We start from the raw sequence: 13111 nt of genomic DNA on the forward strand, positions 1-13111 counted from the left end.
AAGCCATGATCGCACAAACAATACTTAGAAATTTCCAATGATTCCCAAACTTTACCAGTGATCTTACCATCACATATTAAACTCCAAAACCAAGTTTCATAATTTTTCAATATGTTTAGCTATTTTTCCCAAATAAACGCTCATAAACGGGAATAAATTCACCAAATATTCTCCGTTTATCGAAAAATTACCAAATTTGAACAGGGACTCATTTATATGATCCCTAATGTACTTGCAAGTTTTCACAAGCTAACAACAAGCACGTCATAACCTAATACTAAACAGCCCCTAAACGAGTATTACGGGTTTACCTTGTCGGTTTTCGATGAATTTTGCTAGCTTAAACGACTTTCCGGGTCTCGGGTTGCAAACTCAGTATATCTACATATCATATAACATCAAACCAAGCATAAATCATCCATGTAACAGCCTTGATAATTAGGGTTTCGGTTTTGGGTTCAAACCGAACTTTCTAACCGTAAAAACGTTGTATTCATGTTCTAATCCGCGTTTTTGACCAAAAAAGTATATGTTCCAGGTTTGTAAACATGTTTAACATCAACACATAATTTTACTTGATTTTTAGGGTTTTTGGATGGTTAAACATGTTTAAAACTAATTAAAACATGTTTATATATTAATCATATACATCAAACTTTGTTAAAACTTTATGGAATTTGATCTCACCTTAGGGTTTGAAAGGAAGTTGAGAGCACAGGGGTTTAGAGCTGCTGGACTTGAAAGTTTGTTGTATGTTAAAATGAATAACAAAGCTTGTTGAATAAGCTTTATAAAAGAAAACATGTGGGGGGTTTAAGGGCTGCCGATCGGAATATTTTATGGGGCCTTAATGGGCTGTTTTGGCCCATTACACTATACATACAAGCCCAAACATGAAAAGCCCACTTCAAATTTAGTTCGGGTCCGGTTTTTCGCAAGAAAATTAATTCGGGTGTGAGAAATAGCGCAAAAACGTGTGTTTTTCAGCTTATTTTTGTAAAATAAGAAAAACGTACTGACTCGTTGTAAAATTCCAAAATATTTTCACGGATGGCTTAGAACATGTCATATAAGTGTTTTATAATTCTTTTTCGGCTTAACGGATGCTACAATGCTTGTTTTGATATTAACGATTGCGTTTAAGCTTATAGCGTATCGATAAACGAAACCTTTTTCGTTTAAAGAGTTTTAAACGTACCGAGGCCTAAATATCAATATGTTAGCCTCTATAACATATATATAACTCGTATATGACCCCTCAGTATGTATACGGGTCATAATTAGTATCGGTCGGTTACTCGTTTAAGCACTACAAATTAACCGATTTATCGTTTACTTGTTACGTAATGAATATAGTGTACCTCGTTTTGTCATGAATGTCACATTCTCCCCCCGTTAAGAAATTTCGTCCCCGAAATTTAATGTGTCATCGGTTTTCTAGGGAACAGGTGTGGGTATTTCTTTCGGAATTCGTCCTTTCGTTCCCAAGTATATTCGGGTCCTTGTTTTGAATTCCACCGAACTTTTACCAATGAAATTTTGTTGTGTCGTAACTGTTTGGTTTTCCCGTCTACAATTTCTAGCGGTTCCTCTACGAAGTTGAGCTTTTCGTCGATCTGAACATCTTCCAGTGGTACTATTGTTGTTTCATCAGTCAAACACTTTTTCAGATTCGATACATGAAACACGTCATGAATAGTGCTCAGTTCTAAGGGTAGTTTTAATCGGTAAGCTACGGGACCAATTTTTGCGACAATCTCAAAAGGTCCGATGTATCTCGGGGCTAGTTTACCAGTCTTTCCAAATCTTATAACACCTTTCCATGGCGATACTTTTAAAAATACCTTATCACCTATTTCAAAAGATAACGGTTTCCTGCGAACATCGGCATAACTCTTTTGTCGGTCACGGGCAGCTTTCAATTTTTGTTTAACTTGGTGAATCTTATCGGTGGTTTCCTGAATTAAATCAGATCTTGAAATTTGAGTATCACCCACTTCTGTCCAACATAGTGGTGATCTACATTTTCGCCCGTATAGAGCTTCATAAGGTGCTGCTTGTATACTACTGTGATAACTGTTATTGTAAGAGAATTCAATGAGCGGGAGGTGTTGATCCCAATTCCCTTTGAAGTCCAGTACACAAGCACGAAGTAAATCTTCTAAGGTTTGGATGGTTCGTTCGGATTGACCATCGGTTTGGGGATGGTAAGCCGTACTTAAGTCGATTCGGGTTCCCAAGGCTTCTTGTACTGCTTGCCAGAAATGTGAAGTAAAGTGACTGTCTCGATCGGAAATAATCGAAAGAGGTACTCCGTGTCGAGATACTATTTCATCGATGTAAATTTGAGCGAGTTTTTCGGTGGTGTAGTTGTTACGGATGGGAATAAAGTGTGCGGATTTGGTTAATCGGTCCACAATTACCCAAATTGCGTTGTGTCCTCGAGAGGTTTTAGGAAGGTGTGTCACAAAGTCCATGGTAATTTGTTCCCATTTCCATTGTGGGATTTCTGGTTGTTGTAACATTCCCGAAGGTTTTTGATATTCCGCCTTTACCCTTGCACATGTTGCACATTTACTTACATACACGGCTATATCCTTTTTCATACCAGGCCACCAGTAAAATTCTTTAACATCCTTATACATCTTATCAGTACCTGGATGAATAGAATATTTGGATTTGTGTGCTTCATCAAGAATCAACTTTCGAAGTTTATGAAGTGTTGGAATCCAGACCCGGTTTTTGTAATAATATACTTCATCGGTTTTCTTCTCAAAATTCCTTTCATTTCCATGTAGTTCTTCTTTTTCTAGCTGATCTGTCTTCAAGGCCTCATCTTGTGCAATGCGAACTTGTTCGGTTAGGCTACTTTGAACAATCATTCCGAGTGCTCGTACCCTTAATGGTCTGATTCTGTCTTTTCGGCTTAAAGCATCGGCTACTACGTTAGCCTTACCCGGATGGTATTTAATCTCACAATCATAATCATTTAACAGTTCTACCCATCTTCTTTGTCTCATGTTTAGCTCCTTCTGATCGAATATGTGTTGTAAGCTTTTGTGATCAGTATAGATGGTACATTTAGTGCCATACAAGTAATGTCTCCAAATCTTCAATGCAAAGATAACTGCTCCCAATTCCAAATCATGGGTCGTATAATTCTTTTCATGTACTTTTAATTGTCGGGAAGCATATGCTATTACTTTCTTTCTTTGCATCAGTACGCATCCTAAACCTTTACGAGATGCGTCACAATATACCACCAATTCATCAGTTCCATCTGGAAGGCTTAATATTGGAGCCTCACATAACTTCTGTTTTAACGTTTGAAAGGCCATTTCTTGTTCTTCTCCCCATTCATATGCTTGATCTTTTTGAGTTAGGAGGGTTAGAGGTTGTGCAATACTTGAAAAGTTTTCAATGAATCTTCTATAATATCCGGCTAGTCCTAAGAATTGACGAATTTCTTTTGGTGACTTAGGCACTTGCCAATTCTTAATGGCCTCAATTTTACTTGGGTCTACTTGGATTCCTTGATGGTTCACAATGTGTCCTAAAAACTGTACTTCTTGTAACCAAAACTCACATTTGGACAACTTTGCGTATAACTTCTCTTGCCTCAATAATTTTAAGATTTCCCGCAAATGTTGTTCGTGTTCCTCCTTACTTCTCGAATATATCAAAATGTCATCGATAAACACTATCACAAACTTGTCAAGGTAAGGTTTGCAAACTCGGTTCATGAGGTCCATAAACACTGCAGGTGCATTTGTCAACCCAAACGGCATAACCAAAAATTCATAGTGACCATACCGAGTTCGGAAGGCTGTTTTTGGTACGTCTTCTTCTGAATTCTCACTTGATGATAACCAGATCTAAGATCAATTTTTGAAAAATACTTCGCACATTGGAGTTGATCAAACAAGTCATCAATTCGAGGTAAGGGGTATCTATTCTTTATGGTCACTTTATTCATTCCCGATAATCAATACACATTCGAAAACTCCCATCCTTCTTCTTTACAAACAACACTGGTGCTCCCCACGGTGAGTAACTAGGGCGAATAAAACCCCTGTCCAATAACTCTTGTAACTGGTTGGACAGTTCTTGCATTTCAGAAGGCGCAAGTCTATAAGGTGCCTTAGCAATGGGTGCTGCTCCCGGTATCAAGTCATTACGAATTCAACTTGTCGGGTCGGTGGTAAACCAGGCAACTCATCGGGGAATACATCTGAATACTCGTGTACCACTGGGATGTTTTCCATTCGTTTTTCCTCGGGTTCCTTAACTGTTATACTCGCCAAGTATAATGTACAACCTTGCGTAAATATCTCAATGCCTTAAGTTGAGATATGAGAGGCAGTACCGTTCCAGATTTCTCACCTTGAACAATTATAGCCTCATCATTCGAAAGAGGTATTCTAACGGTCTTATCCTTACAGACAATTTCAGCTTTATACTTAGATAGCCAGTCCATACCGACTATAACATCGAAACTTCCCAGTTCCACTGGAAGTAAATCAATAAGGAATGGGTGGTCGTTTAAGATAAGGGAACAGTCTCGGACTATTCGGTTAACAAGTATAGGCATACCGTTAGCAAGTTCTATAGTATATGGTTTTGTTAGTTCACTAACCGGCATATTTTCTAAAGGTAAGAAATTAACAGATACGAAACTTCTATTGGCGCCCGTATCAAACAAAACTGAAGCATACTGACCCGAAACTAAGAATGTACCTGTCACCACATTCGGATCTTGACGCGCTTCACCCGGTGCTAATACAAACGCGCGTCCCTTAGCTGCATTGGAGGTTGATGCTTGTGCTTGGTTCTGCCTTCTCACTGCACCCGGGTTCAAATTGGGGCAGTATCTCCGAAAAGTGTTCCGTACTGCCACATTCATAGCAGGCACGGAGGTTCGTGGTAGGTGGGGTTTGTTGGTTGAGTTGTGGGCGGTTTGGTTGAGGTCGAGGGAGTTGAGTTGATTGCGGTGGACGGTTAACAGTGCTGGTGGGGTTCTACAGTTGGGGGCATAGTGTCCCGTTCTTCCACACTTTTGACAGATTATCGGTTTGCAATCACCCACATGATGAAAGTTACATCTTCTGCACTTCGGTAACGTCCCTTTATAGGTCTCTTGTTTTACATTAGAACTGGTCATGGCATAACTTCGGGTATTTGGACGAGTCCGCTTATTTTGAGGTTTCCTTGTATTCTTGTCCCATAATCAGTTCGTTTTAAACTTGTTGTTTCACCTGGCATCCTTATCACTCCACTTCTCATCAGATCAAAAGTAACGACACCCGTTTGAGATACAGCACTTTCTAACGTCGGGTGGGCAACTGAATTCACTATACTTCTCACAGCAGGGGTCAGTCCCCAGATATAACGTTCAATTCGCTTCGCTTCCGGTGTAACTAACCATGGGACTAAGCGGGACAGTTCGTTAAAATGATTCGTGTATCCCACATGATCCGCTCCTTTCATTTCCAAATTCCATAACTCGTGTTCCAACCTCTGAATCTCACTTTTAGGACAAAAATGCTCTAACATGAGGGCTTTTAATTCAGTCCATGACATACGATTAATAGCATCTTGTCCCCTTATTTGGACTACTGTGTTCCACCACATCAGCGCTGGTCTAGAAACATACTGGTAGCAAATTTGACCACGCGGTTCGGTGGACACTCACTGATATTAATTACTGACTCGGTCTTTTCTATCCATTTGACCAGCCCGCTAGGTCCTTCAATACCCTTAAACTCAATCGGTTTACATGATGTAAATTGTTTGTATGAGTACTCCTGACGCGGGGGTTCTCGGTTAGTTATTATTATGTTATTATCGGTATTGGTCTGAGTATTATCATTGTTAGTTGTGTTAACAACCGGTACAGGGTTCGGGATATTATCAGGGTGCACAACAGGTTCTGGGTTCCCAGTGACATTCATAGTTGGGAGAGTGTTATTATTATTTATGACATTATCAGTATTCACCGGGATAGTAACACCCGGGGCTACATTAGTGTCCGGCGGAGGTGTATTAACAGTGGCCGTGGTGGTGCTCGTAGGTTGATTAACAGTATTGTTAGCACGTATGCCTGCAGTGACTTGGGCTACAATTGTTGGTGTCACTGCTTGTAGTTGACGAGCAATCATTGCGGCCACTTCCGCCTCGGACAAAGGGTTTGCTTTCTTCGGGGCCATTCTATAAAATAATTAATTGTATAATAATCAATATCGATTCACTATGATCAGCACAACTTCACAATATTTCAAGTTCACAACACATAACTATGCCAAAGAAAACACGTTTGTATTAATTATAATCATTACTGTACATATGCATCCAAAATTAGCGCATAGGCTTAACCTGGTATAGGCCAGCGCTTGTATATGCGTATCAAAAGTTGTCACTAAGTGACATGTAGACTTAACCCGATAAGGGCCGAGTGCTTGAGATAGTACAAAACCATAAACAACTCCCAAGCCAGCCCAACACGCTGTAACAAAATGCTGCTTGGGATATCAAAAGACTATATACATAAGACCAGACTACTAGGTCCTATCCATTCTTTGCAACATGGAACCACAACCAAATCACAGCAGCCACTAGGGCCGCATTAACCGCTAAACACGCCCCCAGTAGTATCATCGCTCGATCCTGACGCCCGTGGCTGTCAGCACTGGATCTTTGTACAATTCTGATTTCCTGCTGCATATACCTCATGTGATCATACATATCGTGTCTATGCTGGTTTAGGCTATTTATCGTATGTGAGTGTTCTAAGAGCTGATCAGTTGCTAAACCAAACCATGCTGAATCAGAATGACGAGGTGGCTCGGGTACCGGGGCGGGTAAACCCCAAGTAGGAATAGGTATCTCTGTTACCCGGACACGCGATGTTTCTCCCCTATGGTACGTAGATCGAGGTGGAGAAAAGGTGTGCTCAGGTGGACGCACTGAAATGCGAGCAGTTTGACGGTTTCTAATGGTAGGTGGGGGTACTGGTGCATGCTGTACAGGTGGAGTAGGGGATCTGGGTGCTCTAACAGGTGAACGATAAGCACTAGTAGCTCCCTGTCCTGTAACATTCCTAGGGGATTCCCTGGGGGATAGGTGTCACAACGATAACCCGATAAGTCGGGTTGATCCGCGGGTACCTCGTAAGGAATTACCGCATCTGTACCTTCTCCTATCTCCTCTGGTTCTTCCTCAGTTTCTTCCTCCGGATCCTCCTCCTCCTCCTCAGGCCTTGTTGGTAGGGTATTAGGTACACGATCAATGGATCTTGACATATTCCTGCACAATGGTTAGTGATAAGAATAATATCCTTCTATATTAATCATAGTAAGATACGTGCAGGTATTTATACACATAAGCACAAATAATCGTTTATATACACATATGTTGCTGTTTTTACCTATTCGATTGTTTATCGACTTCCTCTCGAATTTCCTCGTACAAACAAGTCTGTTATTACGTTCCGGACCATAATAACCCACTTGTCCATTCGCGTTCATCACGAGAATCATTCGTGTATATTATTTAATATTATTTTATTCCCAGAGTTAATCGAGCCTACGGTTATCTTAGGGTATCCTAAGGGACATCCTAATTCTTTATAACCAATGGCTCTGATACCAACTTCTGTCACACCCCGACTAGGTAGTTGCGGAAGCGTAATACGGGAATGTAACAGATAACATTGGTATCAACAACATTGTTTATAAGGAAATTCATAGCTAATTTACATCATAATACATGGGTTGGTACTAAGTTTACAAACTAGATGTGAAAAACACATAACCGGTTTACGAGCTTCTTATATAGTATTACATCTGCGTCTATTCACAGCTATTCAACTTTCTTCCTAACACCAAGCATGTAAGCAAATCATTCCACTTTTGCTTTACCTGAAAAGCATGTTAAGACGGGTCAACTACGTCTAGTTGGTGAGTTTCAAGTTTCACGAGTATCAATGAAATCAGTTCACGAGTTTGTAAAGTTTACAGTGTGTATGTATAAATGTCTGTGTATGATGCATTATACTAAGCCACAAGTGAAACCGAAACGAGCTATACTGCATGGCCTCTCCTGCCCATGCACTCCTGTTGGCATTTAACAGCCAATTTGCCCCATGTATGTACTATGTCTAACACCACATAGCAGTATGTAAATATATAATGACAATGTGCAACTGGTTTTTACATATGTTCCGGCTTACCCCACCGGCTCTGTCACAGTTGGGTTTGTCAAACCGATAGTACTATCCACACGCCACCGGCACGAAGTTAATCACTTGTGTTTGTGGGGACTTGTCAAGTGTTAGTACTTAGATAATCCACATCATCACACGTTTTCCAGTATAACAGTTTATGTAAACATGCTTTTCACCCCAAAAGTTCGTAACACAGTTTAGAAAGTGGGGGTCGTGAAACTCACCTTATCGTAGTTCGCACAGAAATCACGTATCAAATAGTCAGATGTCTCGTTTATAGCCTGATTCCTATAAACGGTATCGTATTGTTATTACTAGTACAGTGTTTAAGCTAAGTCGGGCTGTATAGATAATCTGGGTATAGCTGTTAGGCCCAGAACATGACCATAGTCTTAGATTGTGACGTTGTATACTATGAAATGTTTAAAACTGGATTTGGCTCAGTTTCACCGTTTTCCGAGCCTAGCTCAGTTGATCGTTTATACGTTTCGGGATTAGGTAAGATCACATAAAACTTAAGTAAATATATTGATTGATAAAATGATTTGATTTATGAAAGAATTTTAAAGTTTCGGTGTCTGGTTTGATTGCAGGGTTCGTTTCCGTTTTTACACGGTTTTGATTATACAAAACGCGCACAATTCACCCGAATTGTCCGGAATTTTCGTAAAAAGTTCGTTTTTATTAATATCATTCAAAAATATGATATTTGGCCACTTTTGAGATTTTGACATACCAGTCAGTCCGTTAAACACAAAACTGCCGGTTTCGTTAAAACAATTATAATTTAAATCTTTGATTAATCATAACTAAATATGTACTTATATATAAATTATGTAAATTTTTGTAAAAATACATTAAGACATGGAGAATTTTATAAAAATATTTTCAGAAATTTTATGATTATTTATTTATTTATAAAAATTCATTTTATAGGTTATAATCGTGTAATAAATGGCCCGTTTATATCAAACGACCTCCGAAAAATCCGATAATTTTTACCAATGGCCTTGATGTCATTACATAGCCCCTGCAAAATTTCCAGAACCTAACTCTTTTGACAAAATGCCTTTTTGTGCGTTTTTCGGCTGTTAAAATTCGGTTAAGCCATGATCGCACAAACAATACTTAGAAATTTCCAATGATTCCCAAACTTTACCAGTGATCTTACCATCACATATTAAACTCCAAAACCAAGTTTCATAATTTTTCAATATGTTTAGCTATTTTTCCCAAATAAACGCTCATAAACGGGAATAAATTCACCAAATATTCTCCGTTTATCGAAAAATTACCAAATTTGAACAGGGACTCATTTATATGATCCCTAATGTACTTGCAAGTTTTCACAAGCTAACAACAAGCACGTCATAACCTAATACTAAACAGCCCCTAAACGAGTATTACGGGTTTACTTTGTCGGTTTTCGATGAATTTTGCTAGCTTAAACGACTTTCCGGGTCTCGGGTTGCAAACTCAGTATATCTACATATCATATAACATCAAACCAAGCATAAATCATCCATGTAACAGCCTTGATAATTAGGGTTTCGGTTTTGGGTTCAAACCGAACTTTCTAACCGTAAAAACGTTGTATTCATGTTCTAATCCGCGTTTTTGACCAAAAAAGTATATGTTCCAGGTTTGTAAACATGTTTAACATCAACACATAATTTTACTTGATTTTTAGGGTTTTTGGATGGTTAAACATGTTTAAAACTAATTAAAACATGTTTATATATTAATCATATACATCAAACTTTGTTAAAACTTTATGGAATTTGATCTCACCTTAGGGTTTGAAAGGAAGTTGAGAGCACAGGGGTTTAGAGCTGCTGGACTTGAAAGTTTGTTGTATGTTAAAATGAATAACAAAGCTTGTTGAATAAGCTTTATAAAAGAAAACATGTGGGGGGTTTAAGGGCTGCCGATCGGAATATTTTATGGGGCCTTAATGGGCTGTTTTGGCCCATTACACTATACATACAAGCCCAAACATGAAAAGCCCACTTCAAATTTAGTTCGGGTCCGGTTTTTCGCAAGAAAATTAATTCGGGTGTGAGAAATAGCGCAAAAACGTGTGTTTTTCAGCTTATTTTTGTAAAATAAGAAAAACGTACTGACTCGTTGTAAAATTCCAAAATATTTTCACGGATGGCTTAGAACATGTCATATAAGTGTTTTATAATTCTTTTTCGGCTTAACGGATGCTACAATGCTTGTTTTGATATTAACGATTGCGTTTAAGCTTATAGCGTATCGATAAACGAAACCTTTTTCGTTTAAAGAGTTTTAAACGTACCGAGGCCTAAATATCAATATGTTAGCCTCTATAACATATATATAACTCGTATATGACCCCTCAGTATGTATACGGGTCATAATTAGTATCGGTCGGTTACTCGTTTAAGCACTACAAATTAACCGATTTATCGTTTACTTGTTACGTAATGAATATAGTGTACCTCGTTTTGTCATGAATGTCACAGTTTTTGATTTATATTTTAAGTTATTATTTTTTGTTTGTTTTTTTGAATTCTTTTAGGGGTTTTTGAAACTCTTTGTATTTTAACCTTTACTTGGGTCAAGATGGGTTAGCTTTACCTGTTAGTACACGGTTTTGCGTCTCGAGTCTTTGTATTTATCGTTTTGTATTAACTTAATGTAAAAGATATTATTAATCTAAGCTAGTTCGTTAGAGGAACTGTCTAGTTCGTTAAGGATGTTTAACGATTTAGACCTTAAGTTTAGTTCCTCCTGATTCGTTAACGATGTTTAACAAATCAGGGGATGTTTCGTTAAGGTTGATTATTTAATGTATTGTAAGGAAGTGGGAGGCTAGTTCGTTACGGAATGTGTAACGAACTAGACCCATCTTCTTATAAATAGAGGATTCATCCTCTGCATAATTATGTTTTGATATTTAAAGTATTGAACCTCTACCCAAGTTTTTTCTCGATCCAAACTTCACTCTCTTAATCTATTCCATCTAATATATACTATATACACCTAATACAATTAATAATATATACATATAACGTATAAGAGCAACAATGAACTAGATCCGTTTATTGTTAATTAAACCTTAGATCTGATATCATCTGAGGGGGTTCAACAAGTGGTATAAAAGCTTTCGGTGATTTGATTGCTCTTGAATTGTGTTCTAATTTGTTAGTTAAGGACTGTTTAGTATAATTTTGATATTATTTTGGTGTTCGATTTGAATTTGATCAAATTTAGTGTGAATTGATCGGATATGGATTGATTTGGGTTGGATTTGTGATTGTTAAGGTATAAGAAGGATTGTTGGTTTGGAATTGGAAATTGGACTGTTTTATGTTATTTTTGGTTTGGATCTAGATTTGGCCAAAACAGAGTATGGTTTTTGGTTAAATTGGTTATGAGTTAAGGTGATTTGGGTTACGAGAGGTTTTGATCTGGATTCGTGTTGTGTTTCCGAGTAATTTGACAGGTAAATTGGACATTTTAGTGTAGTATTGAATTGGTATTACGGATTTGGAACTTGTTTGGGTGTTCTAATTCGTGTTTGAAGATATTCATCTGTTTGTTGAAGATTCGTTAAATCCTCAGCTAGTTCGTTACTGTTATTAGCTAATTCGTGTTTATTTCGTGATCTAGTTTGTAACCTTTTCTGATTCGTGCTCTCCAGTTCGTGAGACACGTGTCCAATTCGTTAACTTTAAATCTAACAAACTTTTGCCACATGGCAAAAGGTGTCAGAGTTTGTAATAACCGTTATAACAACTCGATTCGTTATAGTTGATTCGTTATCAACTGTAGCAAGTTCGTTATCTTATTCGTTAAGTTGAGTTTGTGATTCGTTAAACTTGACTTAGTGATTCGTTAAGGGAACTCAGCAATTCGTTACCTTAATTCGCTAAGCTTTCACTTGTTTGATTTGTTAAAGGAACCACCTGATTCGTTAACCTATTTCGTCAATCTAATTTGTTACTTTGACTTAATTCGTTATAACCTGTTTCGTGTGACACTGTTCCAGATTCGTTAAAATAATTCCTGATTCGTTACTGTCAACTGGTTATCAGTTCGTTAGAATTACTGTTCATAATTCGTTAAAGTTACTGTTCCTGGTTCGTTTAATACATATTCATATTCAACCCTTGAAGTTTGATTGTCTTGTCATTTTTCAAAATGGCTGGTATGTATGCTTTAGCTTCCCAAAATATGTTAATGCAACAACTGTTGCAACTGGACACCGAGATCGGTTCACATTCAAAATGTCCACGTTTAATGAAATTTAGCTATTTTGCTAAGTGGGAACCCCGTTTCCGTGCTCATCTAGGGTCGGTTCACCCTGATTGTTTGTATTGCTTGGATGAGGTATATACCGTTCCGATGATTGGAGATGAGACTATCAGATTTACACCCAAGGCCATCTTTCAATACTCTCAAGAATAAAAGAAAGCGTTAGAGATTGGAACAAAAGCCTACTCTACTCTTACCATGGCATTACCCGAAAACATCTTTCACCAAGTTGGTAGCATAAAGATTTGTGCTTCGTTATTCCAACACATTCATATGAGGAGTATGGGTAACATCGCTGAAAGCAACAAGATAATGCTAAAGTTTCAATTTAGAAACTTTAACTTACTTAAGAGTGAGACTGTCGAGGAGATGACAACAAGATTTAATCATCTGATAGCCGAATTGGACATGACGAAGTTGGAACCTACTGATATTGATAAGATTGATACACTCAAGAGTGCACTACCGAGTTCTTATTCCACCTTTCTAGTGGTATTGAAGGAAAACAACTACTTCAGTAATGAAGACCTGACCGCAACTGAATTCATACAAAAGATCGAAGATCGTGAGTATGATCTTAGATGTCAGAAATCTTCTAAGGATAGT

The sequence above is a fragment of the Bidens hawaiensis genome, unplaced genomic scaffold (assembly GCF_021521415.1).
Source record: "Bidens hawaiensis isolate Kalapana, Puna unplaced genomic scaffold, B.hawaiensis_p1.1 tig00020436_1, whole genome shotgun sequence".
NCBI classification, from domain to species: Eukaryota; Viridiplantae; Streptophyta; class Magnoliopsida; order Asterales; family Asteraceae; genus Bidens; species Bidens hawaiensis.